Source organism: Paramormyrops kingsleyae, chromosome 14 (genome assembly GCF_048594095.1).
Source record: "Paramormyrops kingsleyae isolate MSU_618 chromosome 14, PKINGS_0.4, whole genome shotgun sequence".
Classification (NCBI taxonomy): Eukaryota; Metazoa; Chordata; class Actinopteri; order Osteoglossiformes; family Mormyridae; genus Paramormyrops; species Paramormyrops kingsleyae.
Genome location: NC_132810.1, coordinates 398,397 through 413,680, shown reverse-complemented (window position 1 = coordinate 413,680; position 15,284 = coordinate 398,397).

Here is a 15,284-nt window from a genome sequence, read left to right as displayed (position 1 = left end):
GTTAGATACATTGTGTGATATCAAATATGAAAGAGAAAAACAGAAATTGATGTACCTGCTCTGAAATGCATCCTCAGCAGGTCGATGCAGGTATTGCTAGCAGATCAGCATTCATGTGTAAAAAAAGAGAAACTGGGAAAGAGTTTTTTCCCTAAAACAATGACATCAACCGGGCTTTTTGATACGGACGTGACAGAAGACATTTCAAAATATTCAGTATTATGAACCAGCTAGTTTATGATCAATGTACGCAGATCATCATGTAACTTACCAAGGTGTTTATTACATAGATGGTTCACGGTTCTCCTTCACCAACCTTTACTTGAACAGGCCTACAAGGTGTGCTGGGGGAGGTGTGTTAAAAAAAAACAAAACAAATTGTTTGATTTCACCTCAGCTCAGTTAGACCTAAGAGGGTAGTATATACACCACCATGGGTGTGACATCTTCTCTGTGAACCGAATAATTACACCGCCGTCATTTAACAGTGGGGAAACGCCGCTGTAGCAACAAATTAGCTCAGCTCCATTTGCAATTCATGCGGCGTTTTCTTATTTAATGGCATTTGTCTCAGCGCTCCTGAATGCCCCGTTCATTTCTCAGCTCTCGCAGACATCCAGCTGAACTCTGCGCGTTATATCATTATTGATTTTTCGCTGAGGCGCAGAGCTCCCTGCGACACGCCTGCACACCGATGTCTCTTTCACAGAGAGAGGCTTGTAATAACTGATGTTTTTTATCCATGTAGACAAATAGAGACATACTCCTCTGTAGCGATTCATGGAAAAAAGATGCCAATCTCCAATAAGGAGCTACATCTTTGACGTGACCTTCAGAAAATGAGCCAGGTTTTAATCCAGAACATTCCGGGAGGCGTATAAGTGCCTGTTTTGAGTACGTTCATTTATTTGCACTTTAAATCACTGCAATTAAACCTAATAAGTAGGCCATCATTATTAATTGGCCAGTGGAGGGTTGCTATGACAGCAAGCATCCAGCCTGGAACCTGAAACATTCAGTGCGTGATATTCTCAGTGATTCAGCTCATCCTGACATTCCCTCAGAACAGGGCCACTCAGATTATTTTATAAGATAAAATGACGTTACTAAAAGATTCCTCCTTTAAGCTTATTTAGGATGTTTAGTAGTTTTGAGTCTAGGTATTATTTTAAGGTACCTTAAAATGGAAGGTAAATTCCTCATGTAGGAATTATGACCTAAGTGGTTAATTTTTCTTCTGAAAATGAGATAATTACATTTTTTCTAATCACTTATCCTGATCAGGGTCACGGGGGGGCAGCATAGGGCACCAGGCTGGTGTTCACAGTGGATGGGATGCCAGTGCATTGCAGGGTACAGACATGCAGTCACACACTTCTTGATACTTCAGTCTTGTGAATGCAGGGCAGTGTGGGATTCGTCCAGGAAGTCTCACGTAGCTCGATTCGTTTTTAAATCTACGAAAAATAGGTCACAGCCTCTTCCAGCTGCCGCAAAAGTCTGACTTCTCGCTAAGTTTGAACATCGCACTGGATGTCAGAGGAACTTAATCCAACTTGCATTCCATTCTGGGTGACTTTTGGTCCCTGGTGCTTTTATCTGCATTTGTGGCTGAGACTATTGCTGTAACACAGTATTGAAATTAGCTTCTTTTCTCATCACATGTAAATATGCAAATGTATTGTTCAGGAGTTTCCAGAAATCCAGAAATTAGCAGTTTTGTAAATTCATCTGCCAACCACGTATGTGATTAACATTTGGGCAGAAATGGTTATATATATGTTTATATATATATGTTATATATACGTATAATATATATACACTGCATTCAGTTGTTTTTTTACTTATTTGTTTGGGTATATAAGGCTGTATTATTGTCAGGATTTGTTTGCCCAGGTAAGTAAGTAATAGAGGAAAATAGTTGAAAAACCACTAAAAGGACAACATAAGCAAATGGTTCCTTCATGTAAATGACTGTGGAGCCACAGAGGAGCGGTGAGATTTATTAGCTTAATTCGCTAACCTCTGGCTTGCTGAGCCTATGAGGCACACAGAGTGTGCTGCGACCGGCATTTGGTGAGCCAGGCGGCCGGGAGGGGGGGTCAAGGTCAGCCGTTTTTAGCTGGGTCAAGTTCAGACTGTCTGCTCCTTGTCCCCCGCGCCTTCAATTACACAGTCACCTGACGCTGAATTAGCATGACAACCTAATTTACCTTTTCACCTCCTTTGATTATGACCCGCCATTTTCCCTAGGCTTCTAAAACATGCACAATCTCAGCCAGAGTCTGGACTACCGAAATAAAACAAAAATGTAAAGGTGGGGGGGCGGTTGGCACATTAATTAGAGGAATTTGAAAATTACTTCCATCTAGCCGAGTCCACAGGGTAGCCTGTTCTACTCCATCACTGCTGGGGGGTCACAGGGGCTGACACACTTCGCTCTTACATTAATGAGTGGAACCTTCACGCCTTGGGATTATCTAATGAAGCACTCCTTACACAGCTATATTAACAATGGTGAATATAAAAAGCAAAATCAATGCATGAGAACTGGAAAAATAACTGTGGAAACTTTGCTAATATTCAGTACAGCATCTATCATGAGGTGGCGTATGCATGTTCTGCACTAAAATTTGGTAAGCAAGGTATTCCTGCTACAACTGCAATCATTTTTATGTATATAAAATTAAATGATTCGATGGAATTGATCACATTTTAGGAATATTTCCCATTATATAAGTGAAATTATAAATATGAATCATATATCAGAATTGTGTTGACGAAAAAACACGTTATTAAGGCAGAAAATATAAATATATGAGTCAAATATCGTGAATCAGAGGTACCAGCTTTGTGGAAAGCAGATCCATAATCCTTCACCCCAGACAAGAACACTAACAGTCCATATAATTGTAATACGAAAGGATACGTTCGAGCATAAATGACTGCTGTAAGGCAAAGAAACCACGAGAAACTGCTCACACATGAGGAGAGAGAAGAAAAAGGGCAGCTACATCTAAATTAAGACATTAGATGTGAAGTTTCCAATAGGACCTTGACATAGCTGTTGACCTACTCATGGCGCGATCACAGCAGCGAGGATTTGGAATTCTATTAGTACTACCGATGGAAAAAAGTCAAAGAGTCATCAGGAAAGCAAATCTATAGCCTGTACTCCATCAGCCAATTACTGTTGTTAAAGTAAAATTAGATGGGTATTGACAATGAGAGGGGTAAGGGGATTAGGGTGGATGACAGAGTGTGAAGCTAGCAGGGCAACTGTGGAAAGAGTGAGACAACGAGAAAGAGATGGGAGGGGAGAAGGACAGTTTGGTCACTCTCTGATGCATCTCCTGGGATGAAAAAGTGCATTTTGATTGGATTAAACCTATATATCCTAATGCCACTGCGGCTGCTCTTATTTTTTTGTTTTTTAATTCCGTTGCTTCTTTATAGCTGGAAGGACAGAGAGTATCTCAGCCTGATTACTTCTTGCTGTGAAGGATTGAATCCTCAACGATGCGCTGCTTCAATACCATGTTTCAATATTAGCATCAATGTACCAAATAACTTTGTAAATTAGTATGTGGATACGATGCCTCTGGTTTAACATAGTTGTAAATGACAACAGTAGCACACATATCCATGGTCATGTTAAATCACCAGCATGAAAAAACAAAAAATACGATTCGTATTCCCTGGTTAACCGAGTAAATTCATAGAAAACTAATAAGTGCGTAGCTAGAGGGTGACGCTGTGCAAGTTATTGGAAAAATTGCTGCAGCTGATATCGACAGAGCGACATGTAAATCGATAAATTGAGAAAGAGCAATACATTTTAATTTAAAAATCCTCAAACTCCAACAGCAAATCCATGCTCTTTAAACTCAGGCGACATCGGGAGGGTTGGCTAGCTGATACAAGTTCTCAGCAGATGAGGTCTGTACAATACCCTTATTTTGCCAGTTAACAGTAGAATAACTGAAATATCTTACTTGATATCAGGCCATGACACACATCAAGTGACTTTTATTTCATCAATCTAAACACTGCAGTTCACTGTTTAACAGCAAAAATGAAAGGCGAAAATATATAAAAACAATTTTTTAATTGCTCAGAATTGAATTACTGTAAACATACCTCCAGGACCAGGGTTCGAGTCTCTATCATGGCTCCGTTTGCGTGGAGTTTACATTTTCTCTTTGTGTTATCGTGGGGTTTCCTGCAGGTGCTCTGGTTTCCTGCCAGAGTCCAAAAACATTCTGAGGTTAATTGGAGTTACCAAATTGCCTGTAGGTGTGCATGTGTGAGTGAATGGTGTGTGACTGTGTCCCACAATGGGTCGGTGCCCCATCCTGAGTTGTTCGAGTACCACACGGCTAAGCCTTAGAAAGGCTACAAAGTGTGATCTAGTGATCTTAAACAGAGATAAACAAAAACATCCAGAAATTAGCAGTTATGTTGTCGAAAACACCTTGTTAATGAGAGAATGAATGGCCGCAATTACAAAAATAACAGCTCAGTATAATAGTGCAACAGTGTTGTGGAATTTCAGTGGTATAATGGTGCAACAGTGGTGTGGAATCACCACTATTAATGGTAGCCCTGGCGACAAAAGGGAGGGGCCCTGACTGTTACTATGGAGAGGCAGCTAGTAACGTGGGAACTATATATATATATATATATATATATATATATAGTTGCTGACATCATCCATTCATTACCTGCTTGACATCCGAAGATTGCAAAGGGCTATAAGGGCCAGGAGCCAGCCAGTTTTGGATGGGATACACGACATATGTATCTCAAATACTCCATATTTTTAAATAAACACAGTATCATTTTTTACATTCCCAAAAACAATCAAAAAGAGATAATTGTTTCAATTCTGGCATTTGAAACAGTTTAGAAAAATTGTATGTATTCTGTGAATTCTCAGTAATACAAATGATTACTGTTTTTGATTAACTTTAATGTATACTTATAATCTGCGTACATATTTCCTAGAATATATTTTATATTGGATGGTGCGTTAAATTGTATTTTTGACCGTCAAAGGAGGCAGCAGACCGCGCAGGCAAAGAAAGACAGTCATTCTAACATCTTTCTTCGCTTGTGCTGGCCTGTCATTGTAAGTAAATGACATTGAGGCTGAGCCTTGCTGGAGACACATACATCTACCACGGTGCATGAGAACACAGGCTAAAACAGATTCTAGCTATAATCTATTTTTTATTCTTGCTATCAATAACACTTTAAGTACATTGCAGAAGACAGCTCCTACCACTCCTACTGTATGAGTAATTTTACTCCTCCCATACTGGAGCAAGCGTATGACTCTCCAAACGTGCATCTACCGATAAATCACCGGCACAGTGGATTTCAGCGAGATTAGGGGATGTGTGTTAACCTGTTAGGCTCAGGCAGTTATACGATGTGCTGTGTGTCTACATGCAGGTATTGACATCTGCAGGTATAAACATTCAGCTGCTATTTCATATTGCACTATCAAATAGTGCCTGGTCAAACTAATTAGCCATGTCACTAGTTCAACCGATTACTATCAGGACAAACACGACAATTCAAATCTCTTATGGGGTACCTGCATGTGTAACAACCGTTTCAATGTTCTTGAAATCTGAAGGGTTTTAAATAATAATAATAAACATAAACACTGGGATTAGCAGAATAAGCCGCAAGATATCGAAACAAGAAACAGAACCGGAGGAAGGAAAACCTCAGCACAGGAGGGGCGGTGTGAGAAAATAGTTACCTGGTTACTTTGGTGAGCCTGCAAATGGTCCACTGGAACCACCAAAGACCACAGGATAAACTTCACTATCAGCCCTGAAAGGACAAACTGGTTGACAAGAAGTGTTTTGTTTTAGCTGTACACCAAACGATATTGTTGTAGTCTAAATGCAAGCATTACTTTCATTTTTATTTACTTTCCAAGACTATCAATTAGAAAGTTGTTTGCATTTTTGCTTGTGACAGTTCCATGCAGTTTTTCATTTCACAGATAATTGATAAACCTTTTAACTATAATCAAGTTAACTGATTATTCAGTAAGAATTGAACTCATTTGAATTCATAGAGTGAATAAGCGTCAGGCAGAATTACAGCACCTTTCAAATGTTAGGCCTATTACTAGGTACTTTCTACTAAAATTTTCTTGTGTCCATGTTGCAAATGAATGAGCAGTGAAAGTGCCTTTGTTCCTAATTAATTGCACTTATGTTTAGTTCAATTACAGCTCACCATCTAAAGAAGAACTAAACAGGAGTTGGTTGAAAAACAATGAAAAGTAAATTAATCATAAGGCGGCCATCGGAAAGTGTTAATAAATTAATTGGCCACAGCAATTCAAATAAACATTTATCAGGAAATCGAGTGGTCAGATTATAAACGTTCCCTGCCGGCTGTCACCCTGGTTACCAGCACGTTTGCCTTTCAGTTTGTGGGCTAAGAGAACAGGATTAATTACATTCAGTGGACGGAACATTATTGCTGTCAGTCAAGGGAAATTATCACATTAAAGCCTGTCAGGCAAGACAGGAAGTCGGAGGCTCTGTGCTTTGACAGCATCAAGTGAAATAACCTTTCGAACCATTATGCACAAAAACTTACATAAGGATCAGCGACTTTAGAGAAAGCATAGCTTAAATGTGACTACACAAACACATGAACACTACACAAACACATGAACACTACACAAACACATGAACACTACACAAACACATACACACTAAACAAACACATACACACTACACAAACACATGAACACTACACAAACACATACACACTACACAAACATATACACACTACACAAACACATGAACACTACACAAACACATACACACTATACAAACATATACACACTACACAAACAAATACACACTATACAAACATATACACACTACACAAACACATACACACTACACAAACACATAAACACTACACAAACACATAAACACTACACATACACACTACACAAACACATAAACACTACACATACACACTATACAAACACATAAACACTACAGAAACACATACACACTACACAAACACATGAACACTACACAAACACATAACACATAAACACTACACAAACACTATACAGTTCATTGAATGGTCAAGAAACTAGTAAAAATGATTTAAATTTTTTCTTAAATCCATTGTAACTGAAATTTTAGATTTTTATCCGAGATAGAGATTCATTTCTGTTTGTGATCCCAAATTATTCCTGTAGAAGTCTAGAGTAATCATTGTAATTACCCCCCCCATCAGTTCAGACATACCTGAATTGTTAGTATCATCCAAAACTGTTTCCTGATTCCTTTTAAAATAAATAGGAAATTGAATATTTCCACATAAATGGTTCTCATAGAGTACAGGACACCTTAATTCTCCTCCTGAGCTCATATTATTCTGTACAAAATGATGATATCAAAGATTCTTTTAGCTAAAGGGGAAGAATTGGTAATTCAACATCTGTTTTTTTGTCCTTCGCAATTAGCCTAATTAGTTAGAGTTAATCAATCCAAACAAATTATTGCTGAGCGCATAAATAAATCAAGCAAGTTCCTTTTATGGTTAATCCAGTGTGCTTCAAATGAACAGTTGATCAAAGGTAAATTACACAATGAGCTGCAATGGAGAGAATTGTATTTCCGTATCTGAATCAAACCCAAGTGGATTAAGAAATTGTACCACAAGTACTAATGGACACTATGATTGTGATTCATTTTACATACAGCTAGACTTTAGAATGCAATTAGGATGAGAGATCTTAAAAAATATTCCTAACTGAGAAAAGCAGTTATTCTGGATAAATATGGAATTCCTGCTATTTCATTGTTTAAACTGAAAGTTTGTAAATGCAACTTTCCACACAGCCAATACTGAAAACTTTATAAGGATTTTCCTACACATAAGTACTGCACATCACAACAAATCAACAATAACAACAAATCAGTAACTTATCAAAACGTCATATATTTTTAATAATAATAATAATAACAACAACAATAATAATAATAATAATTTCTTCAATGAATATATCACTGAATTTGCAATATAGTATTCTATGGTGCACATTATACATTTTATATAAATCCAAATAATGCTATTTAAGAAAAGGTATCAACATCACTTCCATCATTGTTAGCATGACTGCCCTACCATCCCTGGCTTTGTAGCATTTGGAAAGTTATTCATAAGGGTTATTTGTGAGAACGAGCTTCTATATAAGTGAGCAAATGCGTGTGGGCGGGATGTGGGGGGGAGACAGACACCTATAAACATTCCTTCATATTTGCCTGGGGCGATTTATAGAAACACCAAAAAGGCGCCTTAGGGATCTCTAGCCATACAAGGCAATGGTATATTGCTGTCAAGTTCACTACCAGATGGGTTAATCAAAAACTGAAGGGGAAAGGCACTATCTGCACAGCACATTGCCACTTTTATTGATTCCATTTACACCACTACTCTGGGATTCCACTTCTTTAACTATGAAATTGGGCCAAAATAGATTGTTCCATTTTACCCCATGGTGACAGGAAAAACATTAGACCATAACAAAAGTGATATAAATGTATCAAAAAAACAGATGAACAAACATTGTGGAAGATTTATTACTGGGATTTTAATAAATCTGAGAAAGATGAATTGATTTTGGTTAGAGGTATAAGCAACAATTTATTGGGCGGGAAGATGCATTATTTTCCAATTGTTATCAAACTGATTTGTGTCCTACTGCATTTTATGGAAAAAGGGAGAGGAACCTTCAATGATTTAGATTAAATGTATTAATCAAAATCACCCACTGTGAACTATATATCTGTGACTCAAGAAGAATTTTGACAGTTAATTCTGTAGCAATATTTTGGCTCTGCAGCTCTCCTTCCAAATCCAATTGCCGCCACAGTTGGGAGGAACTCACCGTTTTAATTTTATGAGGCTTAAAGTAGCTTTTAACCAACCAAGCGGTAAATAATGTAGGATTAGACATATTTAGTGTTTTCCTACCCCTTAACAAGGATAATCCTTTGGAAACTCAAATGACCTTTGTTACATAATACAGTGGCTGTTCCCAAACTGCTTGTCTGAAAAATCCTTCTAAATACATACAATCAATATACTAACTGCTAGTCATTGGGAAACAGAAACCACTTCCAATGCAAAATCTATGTATGTCGTTAATTGAGTTATTAAGTCATATTAAAATACACATCACCTATATAAATAGCCATGCCTAGACTTTCTTAAGATATATAACTTTTATATACCAAATATTGCTCTTTTCTCAGATTAATAATGAAATATCATGAAATAACAATTTCACGATAAAATATTGTCTGTGTTATATCCCGACTGTCTGACTTTTCACATTAAATATTACAGTCATAGTTATGCAAAGAAACAAAACATTTTTAATTGTCTTATATTTGTAATAAAAGTAACACTGTAGCGATAAATAGCAGGATTTTTCTCTAAGGCACATAAAATATAAACAATTTGAACCCTCTATACCCAAATTGAAAATATATATCGAAATGTTGTGGAATATATCATTGAAAGCATTTTATTATTATTGGGAATCAGTATGATGAATTACAAATAGGCACAATGGTGTTTTGTTTATGTTAGTGTACATTTCACACACTTGCATAATTGTAAGTAACTGGCATGGAAGTAATAATACATCTGAACACTTAATTGGCACAGATACCGATTTTTGGTGTTTGATTTCAGCATTTGTTAACAATGTAAAAGTAAGACTTGTTTTTTTCACTTCAACTAAACAAAACAAGGAAAGTGACTTCAAAATGATGATAAAATGCTTTGTGTGGCCATTTTGGAGAAAATCAATTTACTTTTTACAAACACCTGTGCCTCACTCCCTTGCGCTTCACTTGCTTTGTTTATTTCATAGTTAAATTGTAAAACTTCTCTGTGACAAACAGTCTCTTAAGGCTGGGGACTTAGTTAAGTCACATGTCATCAGGTCCATGAAAACTAATCTCTCAGTTGGAATAGCTCCTATGAAACAGAAATGGGGTGGTTGCAATAAAGCAAGAGAACGGGCAACAAATCCTGGCTATGCTCAGGCAAGCACTGATGCAAAATAATAAAAAAAGCCAGAAATGGGATCAAGGCCTAGATAATGTGCGACTGGACCATAACCATGGAAGGGTTTAAGTCAGAGGTCAAGGACGTTAAAGTAGCCCTGCTGCCCTTACCTCAAAGATGGATTTCTCTTTGGATGGACGTGCCACAAGGATCCAGTTCAGTTCCTCGCAATTATGACTGACATCGGGCAAAATAAACCTCATTATGCACCTGTGTTTTTAACAGCACCATTGAATAGGCTTTACGTATTTACTCTTTACCTTAGAAAAGAGTTTAGCCTGTTTTATGCTTTTAGATATGAAGGTAAATTTATCCATCCATCCATCCAGCTTCCATAACTGCTTATCCAGCACAGGTCACAGTGAGTCTGGAGCGCATCCTGGAATGAACAGGGATTGAGGCGGTGGAATAGACACACGGTCAGACAGACACCAATTTACTGAACTGCATGTTTTTGTACTTCGGGAATCCCATGCAGAAGTGGGGAGAATGTAAAAACTCCAGATGCACCAATTTGGTCAAACAGAATAGGTTTATGCACAATACATTTTCTTGTGGTACAAGGAAATGGCAAGAAACAATAATGTAAGAACATGCTCATTATTTATCATGCAGACCGAAAGGAGTGATCTGCAATGAAACCCTTCAGTAACATAGGGGTGATCTTTTGCGTCTCTGATTGTTACAAACCTGCATGTCCTCTATGGACATCTAGGAGACAACAGCAAAGAGTTCAGGGAACAGGGGGCCCTGATTCCCCATAGCTCTGTCTCATATGTGATAATAGGAGATATCATCCTGTACATGCAAACAGTGTTTCAAATGTTTTGAAAAACAATGATATGACAATTGGAATTACCCTTTGTGTCTTTCCAAAAACAATGTTTATTGCTATACTATACTATACTATACTATACTATACTTTTGCTTTTAGAATTACTATTAATAGGTTGTTTTACTGTGAAATCTCTAAATAGTAAAAAACTTAATTGCATCTTAGTCTCAGGGTGGTGTGACCCTCAGCAGGTTTGTGTTGAGACAATAATGTTCGGAATGTTTTGTCTCAGGTGCTTGTGGTAGTTACTGGATTGTTTTGTCTTACAGTTAAAACAAAACTGTGTCCTTTAATATTCTTTATTGCAAAAGAATTTGCAACTGGCAGTAAAATTGACAATCTTCAAAAAACGTGCTTAGATGAAAAATAGAACGGCAAATGTGCAAATTTCATTTTTGAGTGAATTCATCTTAGCAAATATTTTAGTGGGTGAGTTGAGAATTTTAGTCAAGATAGCTGAACACAATCACAGATCAGACAATATCATAATAATAATCATTTTAAAAGCTGTGGCCTCAAAGTTATTAATGTTACTAATGTTATTAGAGTAATTTTTTTGAGTAATGATGACTAATGCATTAGGCAGATTGAATACTGTTTTGGGCCCTGTGCTCCCTTCATACTGGCACCCTGGGTATCCACTGCCTATGCCCTGTGCTCCCTTCATACTGGCACCCTGAGTATCCCCTGCCTATGCCCTGTGCTCCCTTCATAGGGGCACCCTGGGTATCCCCTGCCTATGCCCTGTGCTCCCTTCATAGGGGCACCCTGGGTATCCCCTGCCTATGCCCTGTGCTCCCTTCATACTGGCACCCTGGGTATCCCCTGCCTATGCCCTGTGCTCCCTTCATACTGGCACCCTGGGTATCCCCTGCCTATGCCCTGTGCTCCCTTCATACTGGCACCCTGGGTATCCCCTGCCTATGCCCTGTGCTCCCTTCATAGGGGCACCCTGGGTATCCACTGCCTATGCCCTGTGCTCCCTTCATACTGGCACCCTGGGTATCCACTGCCTATGCCCTGTGCTCCCTTCATAGGGGCACCCTGGGTATCCACTGCCTATGCCCTGTGCTCCCTTCATAGGGGCACCCTGGGTATCCCCTGCCTATGCCCTGTGCTCCCTTCATACTGGCACCCTGGGTATCCCCTGCCTATGCCCTGTGCTCCCTTCATAGGGGCACCCTGGGTATCCCCTGTCTATGCCCTGTGCTCCCTTCATACGGGCACCCCGGGTATCCCCTGCCTATGCCCTGTGCTCCCTTCATACTGGCACCCTGGGTATCCCCTGCCTATGCCCTGTGCTCCCTTCATACTGGCACCCTGGGTATCCCCTGCCTATGCCCTGTGCTCCCTTCATACTGGCACCCTGGGTATCCCCTGCCTATGCCCTGTGCTCCCTTCATACTGGCACCCTGAGTATCCCCTGCCTATGCCCTGTGCTCCCTTCATACTGGCACCCTGGGTATCCCCTGCCTATGCCCTGTGCTCCCTTCATACTGGCACCCTGGGTATCCCCTGCCTATGCCCTGTGCTCCCTTCATACTGGCACCCTGAGTATCCCCTGCCTATGCCCTGTGCTCCCCTCATACTGGCACCCTGGGTATCCACTGCCTATGCCCTGTGCTCCCTTCATACTGGCACCCTGGGTATCCCCTGCCTATGCCCTGTGCTCCCTTCATAGGGGCACCCTGGGTATCCCCTGCCTATGCCCTGTGCTCCCTTCATAGGGGCACCCTGGGTATCCCCTGCCTATGCCCTGTGCTCCCTTCATACTGGCACCCTGGGTATCCCCTGCCTATGCCCTGTGCTCCCTTCATACTGGCACCCTGGGTATCCCCTGTCTATGCCCTGTGCTCCCTTCATAGGGGCACCCTGGGTATCCCCTGCCTATGCCCTGTGCTCCCTTCATACTGGCACCCTGGGTATCCCCTGCCTATGCCCTGTGCTCCCTTCATACTGGCACCCTGGGTATCCCCTGCCTATGCCCTGTGCTCCCTTCATACTGACACCCTGGGTATCCCCTGCCTATGCCCTGTGCTCCCTTCATAGGGGCACCTTGGGTATCCCCTGCCTATGCCCTGTGCTCCCTTCATACTGGCACCCTGGGTATCCACTGCCTATGCCCTGTGCTCCCTTCATACTGGCACCCTGGGTATCCCCTGTCTATGCCCTGTGCTCCCTTCATACTGGCACCCTGAGTATCCCCTGCCTATGCCCTGTGCTCCCTTCATACTGGCACCCTGAGTATCCCCTGCCTATGCCCTGTGCTCCCTTCATACTGGCACCCTGGGTATCCCCTGTCTATGCCCTGTGCTCCCTTCATACTGGCACCCTGAGTATCCCCTGCCTATGCCCTGTGCTCCCTTCATAGGGGCACCCTGGGTATCCCCTGCCTATGCCCTGTGCTCCCTTCATACTGGCACCCTGGGTATCCCCTGCCTATGCCCTGTGCTCCCTTCATACTGGCACCCTGGGTATCCCCTGCCTATGCCCTGTGCTCCCTTCATAGGGGCACCCTGGGTATCCCCTGCCTATGCCCTGTGCTCCCTTCATAGGGGCACCCTGGGTATCCCCTGCCTATGCCCTGTGCTCCCTTCATACTGACACCCTGGGTATCCCCTGCCTATGCCCTGTGCTCCCTTCATACTGGCACCCTGGGTATCCCCTGCCTATGCCCTGTGCTCCCCTCATACTGGCACCCTGGGTATCCCCTGTCTATGCCCTGTGCTCCCTTCATAGGGGCACCCTGGGTATCCCCTGCCTATGCCCTGTGCTCCCTTCATACTGACACCCTGGGTATCCCCTGCCTATGCCCTGTGCTCCCTTCATAGGGGCACCCTGGGTATCCCCTGCCTATGCCCTGTGCTCCCTTCATACTGACACCCTGGGTATCCCCTGCCTATGCCCTGTGCTCCCTTCATACTGGCACCCTGGGTATCCCCTGCCTATGCCCTGTGCTCCCTTCATACTGGCACCCTGAGTATCCCCTGCCTATGCCCTGTGCTCCCCTCATACTGGCACCCTGGGTATCCCCTGCCTATGCCCTGTGCTCCCTTCATACAGGCACCCTGGGTATCCCCTGCCTATGCCCTGTGCTCCCTTCATACTGGCACCCTGGGTATCCCCTGCCTATGCCCTGTGCTCCCTTCATAGGGGCACCCTGGGTATCCCCTGTCTATGCCCTGTGCTCCCTTCATACTGGCACCCTGGGTATCCCCTGCCTATGCCCTGTGCTCCCTTCATAGGGGCACCCTGGGTATCCCCTGCCTATGCCCTGTGTTTCTGGGGGGTAGGCCCCCGGCTTGCTTTGAATGTGCACCGGATAAATGATTCTCGGAAATGAACGGCTGGACAGATGCTCTGTTCCTGCTGGTTTTGTTACATGTCTAGTGCACATGCGCACAAGACATGACAGGAAATGTAAAATCCTGAGCAAATAATTGAGCTTTGAATAACTAACAATAAACTCTGAGCTCAGATGTGAGTTAAGAAAGTAAGGAATGGAATATGATGGCCACAGATGTATTTTTCTATTCAAAATTAGACTGCAAAACATCCACCCTCTTCCCACAAACTACAGAGAATATTATTTTGGGTTGGGGGGGAGGGTGTATAAAATGGCATAGACCTAATGGAAGCCTGAGAGCAGCCCAGATGTGGCTGCAGCGAGCCGCAAACACAAACGACACTTTTGATTATTTTGTTCCCCCTCCATGAAATGGCCGGCGCTGCTCGCTTATGCAGCGTGGTTCAGCTTGATCCCTGGAACACCACTGCTCGATAAAATAGGAAAAAACCTCAATCAAAAGCTTCCTAAGCCTTTCTTCGGGACATGAAACGCAAGAGCCCCGAGCTGTGATTACTTTCTGGAGTGCAAGGGAAAGGAGATGTGTGTGTGTGTTTGGGGGGGGGGCAGGAGAGGGGAAATTTGCAAGTAGAGAGAGGCAGACATTTCTAGAAATTAAGGAGGCATGCTAAGAAAAATGGAAATAAATACGTCCATCCATCTTCCAGCTACCTCCTCAGCACAGGGTCACGGTGTGTGGGAAGGCTACCCAGTAACAGGGGGCACAAGGCTGGAATACAGCCTGGATGGGATGCCAGTCCCACACACACCGTCCCACCTACACAGTCATGCTATGAGCAATTTGCAGATGCTGCTTCCCCTACCTGCATACCTTTGGACTGTGGGCGGAACCTGGGAGAAACCATAGAAAGAGGCGAGAACCTGTAAACTTCACACACAGGCAAGGAGTGAAAAATACTTTCTCTAATAGCGAATTGTGTATCTTAATTGTCCAATTAATACTCA